Source organism: Seriola lalandi, unplaced genomic scaffold, assembly GCF_002814215.2.
Source record: "Seriola lalandi dorsalis isolate HSWRI2012SDOR001 ecotype SW California unplaced genomic scaffold, Sedor1 jcf7180002054835, whole genome shotgun sequence".
NCBI lineage: Eukaryota > Metazoa > Chordata > Actinopteri > Carangiformes > Carangidae > Seriola > Seriola lalandi.
In genome coordinates, this window is record NW_019525388.1 from 736,114 (window position 1) to 750,094 (window position 13,981).

Here is a 13,981-nt window from a genome sequence, read left to right on the forward strand (position 1 = left end):
GATCTTTTAAAGAGTTCCCCAGATAATCATGAGGTCATCAAGATCCGTAGTGGCAACTTGGCTAAAAGTAGTCCAACACACTTTCATCCTCCCTCCCTCCTTTCTTTCTTCAGTTACACATAATTTGTTTCTACTTTCCTCTGAACCCACCACTTTCCCAGTTTCTTACTAATTGTATACAATACATTCATTCATTCATTCATTCATTTTCTACCGCTTATCCTCTAGTAGGCTCCACACAGAAAGATCCCACGGCCGAGCCGGGACTCGAACCCAGAACCTTCTTGCTGTGAGGCGACAGCACTAACCACTGCACCACCATTCAGCCTATAATACAGTATATGCTATATAATCATATTTAATGTTTACTATTATTTTGGACTTTGAGTTTGTTTTTTGTGTTTTTTGCTGACATTTTTCTGTTTGTAAATAGTTTCTTGATTTAAATATCTGTCAGCTTTGTGTAATTTGTTAGCTCAGTTATGTTGAGTTCAATGTAGTTTGCTGTATGTTTAGTTGACCTCAGTTTAAGATGAAGGGCACTGGTTTTGAAATCATTTTTCTCTATTTTTGTTTCCCTATTTTTGTATTTTTGAAAAGTTCTTGAGTGTTCTTGAGCCTCACTGTTTGGTCCCTGACAATCACCATACACAATTAGTTTAAATTTCTTCCAGCTGTGTCCAGCCCCTTTTCCTTTGTGCGTTGCATTGTGGGAGAATAACACCAATCAACAATGCACTAAAAATCTAGTGTTTTTAGTTGCCTACAAATATTGCCTTTTTTTTTTGTATACTTTTCCGCTTTGACAGTGAAAACACTACATACTGAACAGCTTTTAGAATTGGTATGTAGCATGATACTGGGACAAAGCAACACAGTGGAAACCTTGATAAATAGCTCCTGAAACACAAATCACAGGAACGAAGGTACAGCAGTCTTGTGGCAACTTAATATTGATCCATCCTAATTATGTTACCGTCCACAGATCACAGAGTCGGATGATGAACCGAGAGGTTTGAGTACACTGCGAAGAATAAAAGAAGGCAGCAGTTCCGGGTGAACAAGGTGACAGCAGAGCGATGGAGAACGTAAACATGCTTTTCTTCAAGGACACATGATTCCTCCTATTTCAGCAAAGTACGCATTTCTGACATTTTTAAGGTCACCCTCAAGTGATTCCATCCACCTGTTAGACTGTGTGTAAGATGATTTATCAGTTTCTCAATAGGAGTCCTCAGCCTATAATTTTATAAACTGTATTCATGTACTGAAAGCTGATGTGATGTGCAGGAATTACTTGGGCCCTCATTTATAAAAGTTGGATTCTCTAATTAATCTTTAAAGGTATCCTGATGTCATTTTTCAATTTTGTGCAGGAGTTTGATTTATGAGATTATCTGAATGAAGCTGAGTCTGCCCATTTAGAAAACATATTTTGCACCTGTCTAAGACAAACCACCTTGGGAATTGTAATAAATCTTACATTCCTTATAGATCAATTTAAAAATTTCACTGCTGCAGCACTGGCATCCTAATGTAATGTTGTAGAAACTGAAAATTCGGTCATGAGCTCATCAATTTACTTTAAATATTAAACTTGTTTTGAAAAGTAATGACAGCAACATTAAAATTTTAGGCCACTTTGTATCAAAAAATTTTGATGCAGCCTGCATGCAGCTCACAATGGGGGTTCACATGTGCTTCTCAAGCCTGGAGAAGCCTCAGCACAGCAGGAAAGTAATGTGCTATGTCAGATATAAACCTGGTTTAGAACTGATGCATGTCAAGTTGATGCTTTACAGAGTGACTTTGACTTTATTTCCTGCACACATGGCGAGATCTAATATGATTCTGATGCTTGTCTGCGAATGGAAACATTAACTTACAAATTTCAACCCTCAAAGGCAGTCGTTACTTAAAAGGCTTATCAAAGAATAAGGGCACTAAATTTTACCTCTTGAGAAATTAAATGTGTTTTTATTTGTTCCAAAGACAACTAACCTCAGTTTTGTCCGTACCCTCTGATACCACCCGTAGGAGCATCTCCTGAAATAACACCCCTGTGGCAGCAGGTGTACTGGACCTGATCATGGTTACAATAATAAGGAAGAGATTGAGACTTGGATTAAAAGAATTACTATCTTTACAGTCATGGATAAAAGAAACAATGTTGATCTTTTTGTTTCACATGGGAAATGAACAGTGGTCTCCTGTGTTTTCTCGACCCACTCCTCCTTCCAACACTGACATTATTGCTTGCATCACCTGACTTCCTCCTTTGCTCCAATCATAATCACCATGGATGCTAAAGGTCACCTAGCAACAAAATGGAGCTGTGGGTCATAATAAGCTGCTTGTACAGACGCCTGGTGATATTTAATGATTTTCTTACTGCGAATACATACTATGAAAATGACCAAAACCCCAAAACGTTGATCCTACTAGTTTCATGTCTTTTCTTGCTACTGAAGGATGTATTTTGTAAAATTAAAGCTGCACTAATCTTTTCGTATGAACATATTAAGATCAAATGTGTGTTGTGAAAGGAGTTGCCTGTAGACAGCCTGTTTTCCCTCAGCTCGATCGAGCATTTGAGTGTATTTCAGCTCACCAATTTGGTTTTCTGGCCCACAACTTAATCATTTTGATTGTGTGTCTCACTGCACTCCTCAACCTTGTTTCCAGCCACAGCAGGCAGCTGTTTTTAAGCCCTGTTAAAGCACCCAGCACCAAACAGTAGATAGACAATGTTAGTGACAAGCCAGTGAGCATATAGTGGAGCACTAGCAGCTAAAGAACCAGCTATTTCTCACAGGAGTTGGTAGGGACCAAACCAGAGCTAAAAGGAGAGTGAATTATGTACTTACATTTGTAAGGTGGTCAAAAACACAACTCTAGACGAATGCTGTGTCTGCTGGATGTGTAAACAGGCAACAGTTCGCTAACATGTTAGCCTTAAACTTTATAAGATCAGGGCCTGTGTAATGTCTTTCTGCTCTCCTGCCTGCTGACCATGTCAAAGTCCAAAAACTACGTCTTTCAGTGTCTCTGAGACTGTTTTATTAATTCATGAGTGCTCCCTGTAACTTTCAGTGCTGTTTCACAGTAACAAGGGTTTGTGCCTGGGTGGAGATTTCAAAGCAGCAGGGGACATAAAGCTGATTCGTTAAGCAGAGATATATAAGGTTGTAATCAAAATCATTTGCAAATGAGTGATCAGTTGAGGATTAAACCCACTGAATCAGGCATGTTTGGATTTAAGACACAATTTTGTTTTCATGAAAAGCGCTTCATCATTGGTGTTCACGTTTAAGTGGTTGTTATTCCTTCCAGTAAGACATGTTTATGGTGCCGGCTCAATTGCTTTGCCTCCTCTGGATGTATGTATGCATCATGTCTGTGATGAGGGACAACAAACGCCACAAGAAAAGAATTTCCCAGCGGAGTACTTCTTCTTTTCTCAGCGGTGCTGGTGGCTATCTGGCAGGCTGTAAAGAACCGGGATGATTCTCTGCCAACAAGTGAAATAAGACCTCAGTGCTGAGACTTTAGAAACATTACATTGTTTACAGTCACGCTGTAGAGCAGATGGGGCAGAATATTTCTGTATCAATGAAATAGTGTGTTGGTGTTGTTGTGTTATACTTCAACTTGTGTAGGCAGAGCCTGGAGATCTGACCTGATTTTACTGTTATAACGGCTTCAAAGGAAAGTATCAACCCAAACAGTAAATAGGTCTGATACTGCATGTATTGCCATTCAGTTAAAAGCAGTGTAGACAGTGTGCAAAGCCTCCACATCAACAGCATGTGTACCTGTGTGTGGGATTTTGGGTCATATTACAATTTTTTTCTGTTGTATTCCTGGTAAGCAAATCCACTTTCAACATTGTATTGTTTGTAAAAGATCTACATGCTTGTTTTTTAAATTTTCAGTTGAAGGAATAGCTTGACATTTTGGGAAATATGTTTATGCACTTTCTTAATGAGAATTAGATGAAAAGACTGACACCACTCTTCTGGCTTTCTCCAGAGGGAAGCATAAATCTACCTATCAGCTGACTAATTAACATGCTACACATCGTTTGTTAAATTTGTACAAAAACCAAAGTGTAAAAATTACATGTTGTGATCTTACACAACATGTGCCAGGGCTGGAGTTTGTGGACAAATAGAGCTTTAGGTATTATCCAAGCCCCCTCCCTCCCCATAGACTCCTGTTAAAACGCCCTACTTTACAGCAGAAAGAAATATGTTTACAGCCTGGAACAAAAAACAGTTTTGGTCACTATAGCTAATTTCCTCCTTCATGACAACTGTACAGGGGGTGAATTTTTGTATAAATCTTCCATTTCAATTTTTATTAAGGCTTAAGGTTATGCATAACTAAGAGCTTGGCCGCTTAGAGTAACAGGCGGGGTCTGTCTCAGGTGTTTGCTAGCGTCACTGGACGTGACCTCTTGGCTTTTGGATTTTTCGCTTGTGACTGACTTAACAAAACGTGAGGACGTCTGTGCTCCTATTTGAGGTGAGTGAAATTCTAGTATTTTATTTACATTGTTGGCACTAATTAGCAGGTATCGGTGCCTGCGCTCATCATATCGTGTTAGCTTAGCTCGTTAACTAGCTAATAAGCTAGCAAATGAATTAGCCTTGGGCTAGCCAACGAGCAAGACCCCAGACGTGCTAACGATGCTAACGGGAGTATATTCTTGCGACAGTTATTAACTAAATTATTACTTCAGAGTCTGGGCTCCACACACGCCCAACCTCTTCAACTATTTTTGGATAAGACAGGAGTTAGGTTGAGTCAGGCGCTGTCAAGATGGCGCTGTCAAGATGGCGATGGCAGAGCATCTCATTAGCTTCAAAACCTCTCAAAATAAACCCATGGCTGACATCCATGAGCCATGTGCAGTCTATGGTATTATTGGTAGAACAGAGCCAGCCGAGCTGTTTCCCCTTGTTTCCAGTCTTTATGCTAAGATAAGCTTAACTGGCTGCTGGCCGTGGCTTCATATTCAGCATGCAGATATGTAGTGTAGTTATTGATCTTCTCATTTAGCTCTTAGCAAGAAGGCAAATAAATCTATTTCCTACAGTAAATGGCATCAAAGACATGGTATTTGTTTGGTCCTCTGTGTTCTTTAATTTCACGTTGAATGTATCTCTGAAATGGTTAATAAGGAGATACAATGTGGGTACTGAAGTTTTAGAGATGTAAAAATGGATTTTTACTATAATTCAACTTCATATTGTGTCTTGACATTGCCTCTTTCCCTTCAATGATTGCCCTTTCATAAGTCCTCTCGGCTTAACACAAACCAGTGTTTGGGATTTAGGGCAGCAATACATGGATTAGAACATACAGACAGGAAACTAACAGAGAGCGAGAGAGAGACAAGTCTCATACCCACTGTGCCTTTGAGGTGCTGTTTCACGTAATTAATCTGCCTAGCTTCACTAGACTCATGCCATATTTCATGATGACACTAATAATGCCTAATTATATGATGTTGTAGAATCCTAGTTGGTGTTTAAACATGTAATTTAGGTAGAGTAATGGTGCATATAATGTATTTTACTTTTAATCACTCTGCGTTTTTCTTGAGGAACTGAAGGAGCGAGGCTTTGCATTTCAATAGAGCCACTTGATTAGGGAGCATGGTTGTTGCTGTTGTTGTTTTTCGGCAGATACTGTTTACTCTGAGCTCTGCCTCCCAAAATTCCCCCCTCCGCCCCTCTCCTGGAGACAACTCAAAGACCCCCTGCTGGCAGCTCAGCAGAGCAGCTTTATCTGGGTTCTCCGCTCGTCCCGTCTTTCCACAAGCCTCTTCTCATTGTGTCACCCCAATGTGTCAGCCACAGGCTGCAAGTCACAGTCACAAACTGCATCTCAGGGATGAGAGAGCCATTCATTAGAGCATCACCACCAGCTCTCTCAACAAAGGTTTACTGTTTCATTTCCCATCACTCCATATGAATGTAAATTAATACGAATAAAGAGGCAGGGAAGTGGATGTTCTGCTGACACCAGTTAAGGGAATTTATGTGCAGAGCAACAGAGATAATTTTCAAAGTTACATCTTCAAAGAGATACTTTGAAAGTGTTGCGTACGTACACAGCTAGGAGTAACATTTTCCCCCATAGCTGTGTAAAATATGTAGAGCAGTAAAAAAATGCATGAAGCTCAAGCCAGTGAATCACATTGACTTATGTTTTCAATGTCACCTTAGTTTTAAATTATCAGATTAATGCCTGTTTAGGTCTTTGTTTCCAACATGAATACAGAATCCAGCTGCTCCAGCTGCTCTGAAGGGAAATGTGTCCCCTTTGTTGTTATTTTAGAGGGTATGTGGGAGTTTTCTTGGGCATAACTAAGATTACAATGCTAAAACAAAGGCTGCTGAGTCCAGGGAACCTGATCACAGGCATAGTTGGGGGTAGTTTTGAATCCAAATGAAAAGTGGACTTTATTTGAACCCTCATGGGTGATTAATTAGGCTTTAGGCATAATTTTGCTGATGTCAAACCTGGTTGTAAAGACAACAATTTGTGCCACAATAATGACAAAAGTCATAAAAACAGAAGGTGTTTGCAACTTCCTTTTCTTTCCCTGGAAAAAAAAACTATTGCAACTTCTTCAAGGGTTTTACACTGTAATTGTAAATGCATGCATGCTGCCAATTTCTTTTTTTCCATGTAGTACAAATACCACAAACTACAAATTCTAACTTATTTTGTGTTTGACTACTTGGAGAGAACTTTTGTTGCATATAGATAGCTCTCTGTCTGAATAATTACCTGTCTCAAAATAAAGTGGGCCGCATCGACTCAGGGATTTCAAAGTATTTCTGATACTTTGGGAGGCAGATAGTTTTGTTTCAGCAGCCGATTTACATTTTGCTGGAGCCAATAAGACAATTCAAAACAGAGTGAGGGAGCATTTTTTAACATTGGGAAAGAAATCTCATATTACTTATTCTTTTACTGGGGTGCCATTTTTTATGGTTGTGCATTAATAATTATATGAAATGTGAGTAAAGTCCCTGGTCAGTTTTTCCACATTATAATGGACTCTTAACATGATTTTCCACTCCAACAAGCCGAACCAGACTCCTGTTGCGAAAGTGGAAATTTAAGATTTGTGTTAAATTATGAGTACATTGGACGATCCCGACCATTTGAAATATGTTTACTGCCTAAAAAAGACACGCCTCCCTTTCCTGAGATGGTTACAGAATAAATTACTGAATCGTTTTACTGAATAAAGCTGCTGAGTTACATAAAAGGAGTTGAACATATATCACCAGCTCATCTGTCCCTCCCTCATCCTCCATCCCATTTCTGTACATGTATTTCCCCAGATGTTTGTGAGATGTGATATCGCCCTACTAAAGTCCACTCATACTCTCCCACTTTATTGTTTTCCCATCTCTCTACCCAGCAGCCTGGGAGAATTAATTTTACTCATGTAAGCAAAATACTGTCACTGCAGTAATCTGGTAAGAAAGACTATTTATTTCATTCCTCTCTGGCTATATTGATCTGTGGAGCTATCCGAGCCATGTGGTGAGATTGTATTCCATGCACAGTCCACGCAGGCAGGTAGGCAGGACGTAAACCAACATGTCAGCCATTCTGTCATTCGTTGAACCTCACTCCTCCTCTGTGAGCACATTTACAATGGATTTAAAAACAATACTTCCTGTCTAAGATGTTTTACTAGTGTATTTTAAGACTTCAAAAATTGAAGTCCTGTTTTCTTGCTGTGATCGATTGTTACAAACCACGTTACAGTGTTGGCTGATTCATTTGATCTATTGTGTTTTATACTCTGGGGAAAACCCAAAGATATAAATGACAGGGACAGCCTATATATCTCACGCATACCTGGAAAATCATACCTATAAATTACATGAAAGTACTATCACCAGATCTAACTCAATGGATTTAAAGCAGGCTGAGACAAGTCTACACAATGAAACCGATCACAGCATAACTGCAAATGGAGATGGACTCTAGTGATATTACACTTGTAATAAAAAAAGAACCTGTGCTGCAGTTAATTACTTCGAAAACAATTAACTCTGTGCCCAGTGTGAAGAACCATTTGAAACTTTTCTTTCTTAACTTTGTCTTTGAAAAAAAGCTTTTTAAGAAAATCACAATCCACATCTTTACTGTCCATTTTTAGGATGAATTAAAGGATCAAAGCAATAGTTCGACATTTTTTGAAAATACACTCAATCACCTTCTAGCTGAGATTTAGATGAGGCATATAAGAGCCATTCTCGTATCTGTCCGTTAAATATGAAGCTACCGCCAGCAGCCGGACTGAAGTCAAAGGTACCAAAAGGTAACAAAAAACAAACTGTAAAAACAATAGTATAACATAATTATGACCATTTCTTTACTGCGGTTAGGGTTAGTCACAAAACTTTCTAAAATTTTTGCGCATCAACCTTTGTATGGTTAGAGAAAGGAAATATCGCATAGTATTTAGTGAGCTTTGGAGTGGTGGACAGAGCTGTTTCCATTCATTATGCTGAGCTCCGGCTCCAGCTTCATACTGAACCAACAGATCTCATTAACTCTTAAAAGCCCATTGAACTTACATTAAAAAAAAAAAATGTCACAAAGCTAATTTTCTTTTGGAGTACAGTGCAAAAGTTTTAAGCACTAGTAAAGTGAAGATGCTTTCAAAAATAATGCCATGAATAATTTTAATTAACAAGCTCACTTCATGCAAAGTGCCTTAAACAGAAAAAACCTAAATCACATCAAAATTTGGTGTGACCACACTTTTCCAGCACCAATTAGGCACATAGCTTTTTAGAGTACTTAGGAGGGAGGTCGTTTCAAGTACATTGGAAAACTTGCCACAGTTCTCCTGGACTCTGAGGACCTGGGCTGTCACAGTGTCTTCTGTCTCTTCCTGTAATCCCAGACTGACTCAGGGCTCTAAGAGGGTCATAACCATCTGCTGTAGGACTCCATGTTCTTCTTGTTGCTGACGATAGTTCTTTATGACACTGCCTGTAGGTTTGGGGTCATTGTTATGCTGCAGAATGAATGACCCATCAGACACCTCCCTCATGCTAATATGTGATCTAAACATCTGAAGAGCCTTAAACTGTTGCACAGTATTGTACATGACAATATGGTAGTTTCAGTTACATTTAATTGGGCACAAGGAGCAGAACGCTGAAATGCTGCAAATATAGTAAAACTCTGAGTAAAGTTAGTTATATAAAGTTAGTTATTAGAAGATGAAGTAATGGATCAAAGTAGCAGCTCTTCAAAGGCTGACCACTTGTCACCTTAAAAATGTCAGAAATGTGAATCAGTGATCAGAGACCAAATGTCCTCTCCAGCAAGAGCAGCAAGACTTGAAGTGAAAATAAAAATCAAAGGCTGACACTGGGGTTTTAGACTCCCGATTTAAAAATTAAGACACTGCGATATTCAAAAAGGAGTTGTGTGTATGAATGTTAAAATGACATGTGATAACAGCTTTGTTGCTGCTTAACACAACAGGAGATAGCATCTCAAAGACCAAACCAGCATTTGGTTTGGAGACAGGCAGATAGCAGATCAAAACAGCCTTCTGTAACTTATAGATTACATAGATAATCTTAAACCTGCAGCACATCAAAGTTAGAAAATTCACTAGCAGCAGCAGGGATACATTTAAAATGTTTTTGAACACAAGAGCGAGGCCTCCTGCATGGCCACTGGTCTTGGGAAAGCTGATAAATAGAGCTTGTAATCAGGAGGCTCAGTTGGATGTGTTCATCGCTCCACAGCCTCGTTTCAGTCTAGAGGGGAAACTCCATGAAAAAAGAGGATGTTAAGTCATACAAACAGAAACCTTTGAAACCGCAAGATACGAAGCATCGGGGGGAAACATGTTTTCCTTGGTGATACCATGAGTGCAGCAGAGCAATGTCTGCACGGTCAAACGATCATATTACAGTTTAAAAAGCAGATAAACAACTGAATCATGAGGAGTAACAAACTGCTACAGGAGCTGGTCTGCAGCAGTGACATGACTCTTTATTTCAGCACTCAAACATGTGCTGCAGGCCTGATGCGCTTGATATCATCAGTGATTTGGTTGCATAAGTCTCATATGCAGTGTGCCAGTAATCTACTCAGTACACTATATGGTCAGGAGTATGTGAACATCCCAAACATCCGACCTGCATCTGATTGCTGAGCATTACAAAACCATGGGCATTAATCTGTACTCTTCTGGGTTCGGGCTTTCCTCAAGATTTTGGAATATGGCTGCAAAGATTAGTGAGGTCTAGTGCTGATGTTTTGTGATAAGGTGTCCCAGTCATGTTCCTCCACATCAAACTCTGGAAACCATTGTTAAACTTTATTGATTTGTCTTTGTGCACAGGCGCATAGCCTTGTAAAAATTCTCTTCCCAAACTGTTATAAGCACACTGTATGCTTTATCTTTAAGTGTTCCCCTTAATTTGAACTGTGTGGTCGGAGCCCAGACCATACAAAACTGCCCAAAAACCAAACGTAGACAAAAATAAATGGACAGCTTTTTTGGCCATATAGTGTAACAATACTGAATGAAATGTGCAGTAGCTGGGAAACTGGGAAAAGCTTCTTTGGACCCAGTTAATTAGAATAGAGCAGTTATACAGGGAAAGTCATCTATTTCCTAGAAACTGTCATCACAACTGTGTCACATGACGTCACTGTCACCACGGCTAAACCTCCAACTTGTGAAAGGTGGAAGTGTCTTGAACCTGTGTTAATCACAGAACTTATTTCAGTAATCTAACCAAAAAACCCATAGAATGCAAGACGAGGGAACCAGAGGTGAACAAGTGCAAATACTTATTTGTGGGTTTTAGGCCTCTTCCTGCAGCACTCTCTTCCTGTGGCCTATAGGTGGCTTTGTCACTTGAATGTAAACATTTGTTGTTGTGGGCCATTTGCTACAGTGACAGATTTTATTGTTTTCTTTAGAGCCCCATCTCAATGGAGCCAACTCTCAACAAATAGGACTTTTCATGTCAGAGGCTTTCCAAGATTTAAAGCTGTTGTATGTAGAATTTTTATGTTATTATAGCATCTTTGAATTTTTCTAGAAAAATAGGAGAATCCTGGTGAAAATTGGTGTGGTCTATGTGTTGCTGCCACCCCATTGTTGTCTGTGTTTTTTATACAATCAATGCAACAAGGTCAGTCAGATGGTGTGAATACTTTTTATAGTGTATATTTTTTAATTTTTGTAGTAAATACACAAAAAATGTTTGTGCAAGGTTAGAACAGTAGCAGTGCATCATATGAACTCATCTACCTTGATCAGGACTCAGAGAGGCTTCCTGACGACTGCAGCTCGGGAGAGAGGCATTGGGGAAGTTTTATAGTTCGTGAAGTGAATTCTGATAACTGTGTAGGTGGATCACATCGAGCCTTCCTCCATGTTTTTTTATTCATGAATACAGCAAGTGATGAGGTATAGAGAGAGCAACAGTAAAAGAGTTGAACAGCCTCGGGCCAAGGGCGAGGGCCGGTGAATAATTGAAAAACTCCTGCCAGGCTGGGTCAGGCTGTTTCCCTCCGCTGGGATCAATCGCTGGCTGACGTCATATTTGGGTGATGTGACACAGGGGGTCTTTTTTGATATGCAGATTGTGACAGTTGTGTTAAGTTTCTGTATGGAGATTTCAGAGCTTGAGGGAAAGGTTCAGTCAAAAAATAAATTTCACATGCATCTCTGTACTAATTTATCTTTCCCATTCTGGCTGTAAAGAAATCTCGTTAATGTGGTTGTTTTGTAAGTGATGGGGGACAAAATGCAGAGTCCACATTTGGTGTCAGAATCTTTGCTAAAGTTGAGATTTAAGTAATGCTGAAAAAAAAAAAAGAACGAACAAATCTTTAGTAGCGACTCCTTTTTGACTTCGGTATAAACTGGGTCTGCACTGCTACGCACTGCTTCAGGAAATGGCCAAAACCTCGCCTCCTGGGTCTGGACACTTGACAAAAGCTCACACTCAGCTTTTCTTTTTTACCACATTATCTGCCAGCTGTCAAAACTGAAGCATTACAATCTTAAACTTCACTCAACTACTGTGTGACAAAGTGGAGCTTGCTTTTAGATGTCCAGGTGGTGACTCACTGAATCAAGTTTTCCCCTCGGGGCTTACCGTAGCTGTATGCTCTCACTGCTGAGACTGTTCAGCACTGCAAAGCTGTACAAACTCATGAACCCGATTTGACTTGGCTGCTGCAGCTTTCATACATACTCGCTGGCTTTGACACTTCTAGTACATACCAAAACTACCAGAGAATACCAAAGAGGTTGCTTGGGGGCTCGCCAGATTCATTCATGTACCAGAGTCTGGCACTATCGGTGCTCATTAGTCTGTTAGCCTGTGGATGCTATTCCTGCAGCCTTTAGAATTTGACAAGACTTGTGGCTGCAGTTTGGTTGCAGACAATGTCTCCAGTGCGTTTGTAAAACATACATACAATTTGGTATGTTTATATAAAGTAAGTAAAATATATATATATAATATAACACTTCAATCATTAATCAGTTACCAGCTTCATTTAACATTTAACTTAATGTTTTGGGAGGATAATGATACATAAATTGCTCTAATTCTACTCAGTATCACTCTGAAGAGGTGTGCCACACTCATACTCAAAATAACCCATAAACTCAAAAGTTCAATATATCATATAGAGGTCTGAACCTGGGTATACCAAGGCAACACAAAACTTGAACTTCCTGGCACTATAGGGCTCCGCAGTCTAAGTTAGAGTGGATATCCTGCAGAGTTACAGCCTACTTAGTGCTAAAGTCTGTCTACTAAAGTCTGTCTACTAAAACACTGTCTGGAAGATTCCCACTTGATTAGACTAATTTAGAGCTGAGGTCTTATATTCACTTCAGCATAACAATAGCATAGATTTTTGCACAGTAAAAGGGACTGGGTTTTGTCCCGCAATTTAAGTGGGTATCTCTTGATGGCTACTGAGGACATTACAGCAGTAACAGTGTTAATGTTAACAGTAAATGGCTGCAGCAGCAAGTGTTTATGTGCAGCTCACCGGTAGAAACAAATGGCCTTGGTAAACACAATGTAAATGCGAAAACCTCGGCGATAATCTCTCTGCATCGTTGTATGCATGTGCATGCAGACATACAAATATGCACAAACAACTGAGTTTGTCATGTCATTCAAATGGGTCATAAATCAGCCCTGACCTGGGTTTAATTGCCCCCTGAGCAGCTGTTTCATTGTTTTAAATGCCTCTCCACCATGGCATGGCAGCACAATAACTTCTTGCAGGGAGGTTTTTAAGACAACCCAGTAACAAATGCTGCCGGTGGTGCTGGAATTGTTTTCTTGAGACGAGCTGAACAACCAAGCATAGCATTATGCTTCTTCACGGAATCGATCCCTTGGAAAGGATGTTACTTGAATTAGGCCTCTTGCTCAGAGACTGTTTCTAAGCACTAAAATGGTCCAATGTTTATTCATTGGCCTGGGCTGTTTATCTGGGGGATAGGAATCAATGAATGAAAGAGAATGGGTCCATTGGAAAGAATATCCTTAATTTTCTTAATTTGCTTATCTAGTCGAGCAAATTCACCGAAATCAAAAAATCCTTTAAACTGTTATTCCATCTTCACACCTCATTTACTCCTTATTAGACCTCAGTAAATATTGGCTCACAAGCCCCCAGCTAGTCATCTACAAATACATCACTAAAATCAAACTGGACTTTTAAATGATATTTTACTTGTTTCAGCATCGTATACAGTGCAATACCATATTACATTTTAACATGTCTATTTTTCCTTTTCCAGTATCCAGCCACATTTAAATAAATTATTAATTAACATCCAATTGTAAATGCATGAAAAATGGTCGTAAGTCAGACAGACAATGAAGAAAAAACATAACGATAATACATATTTTAAAATGTTGAT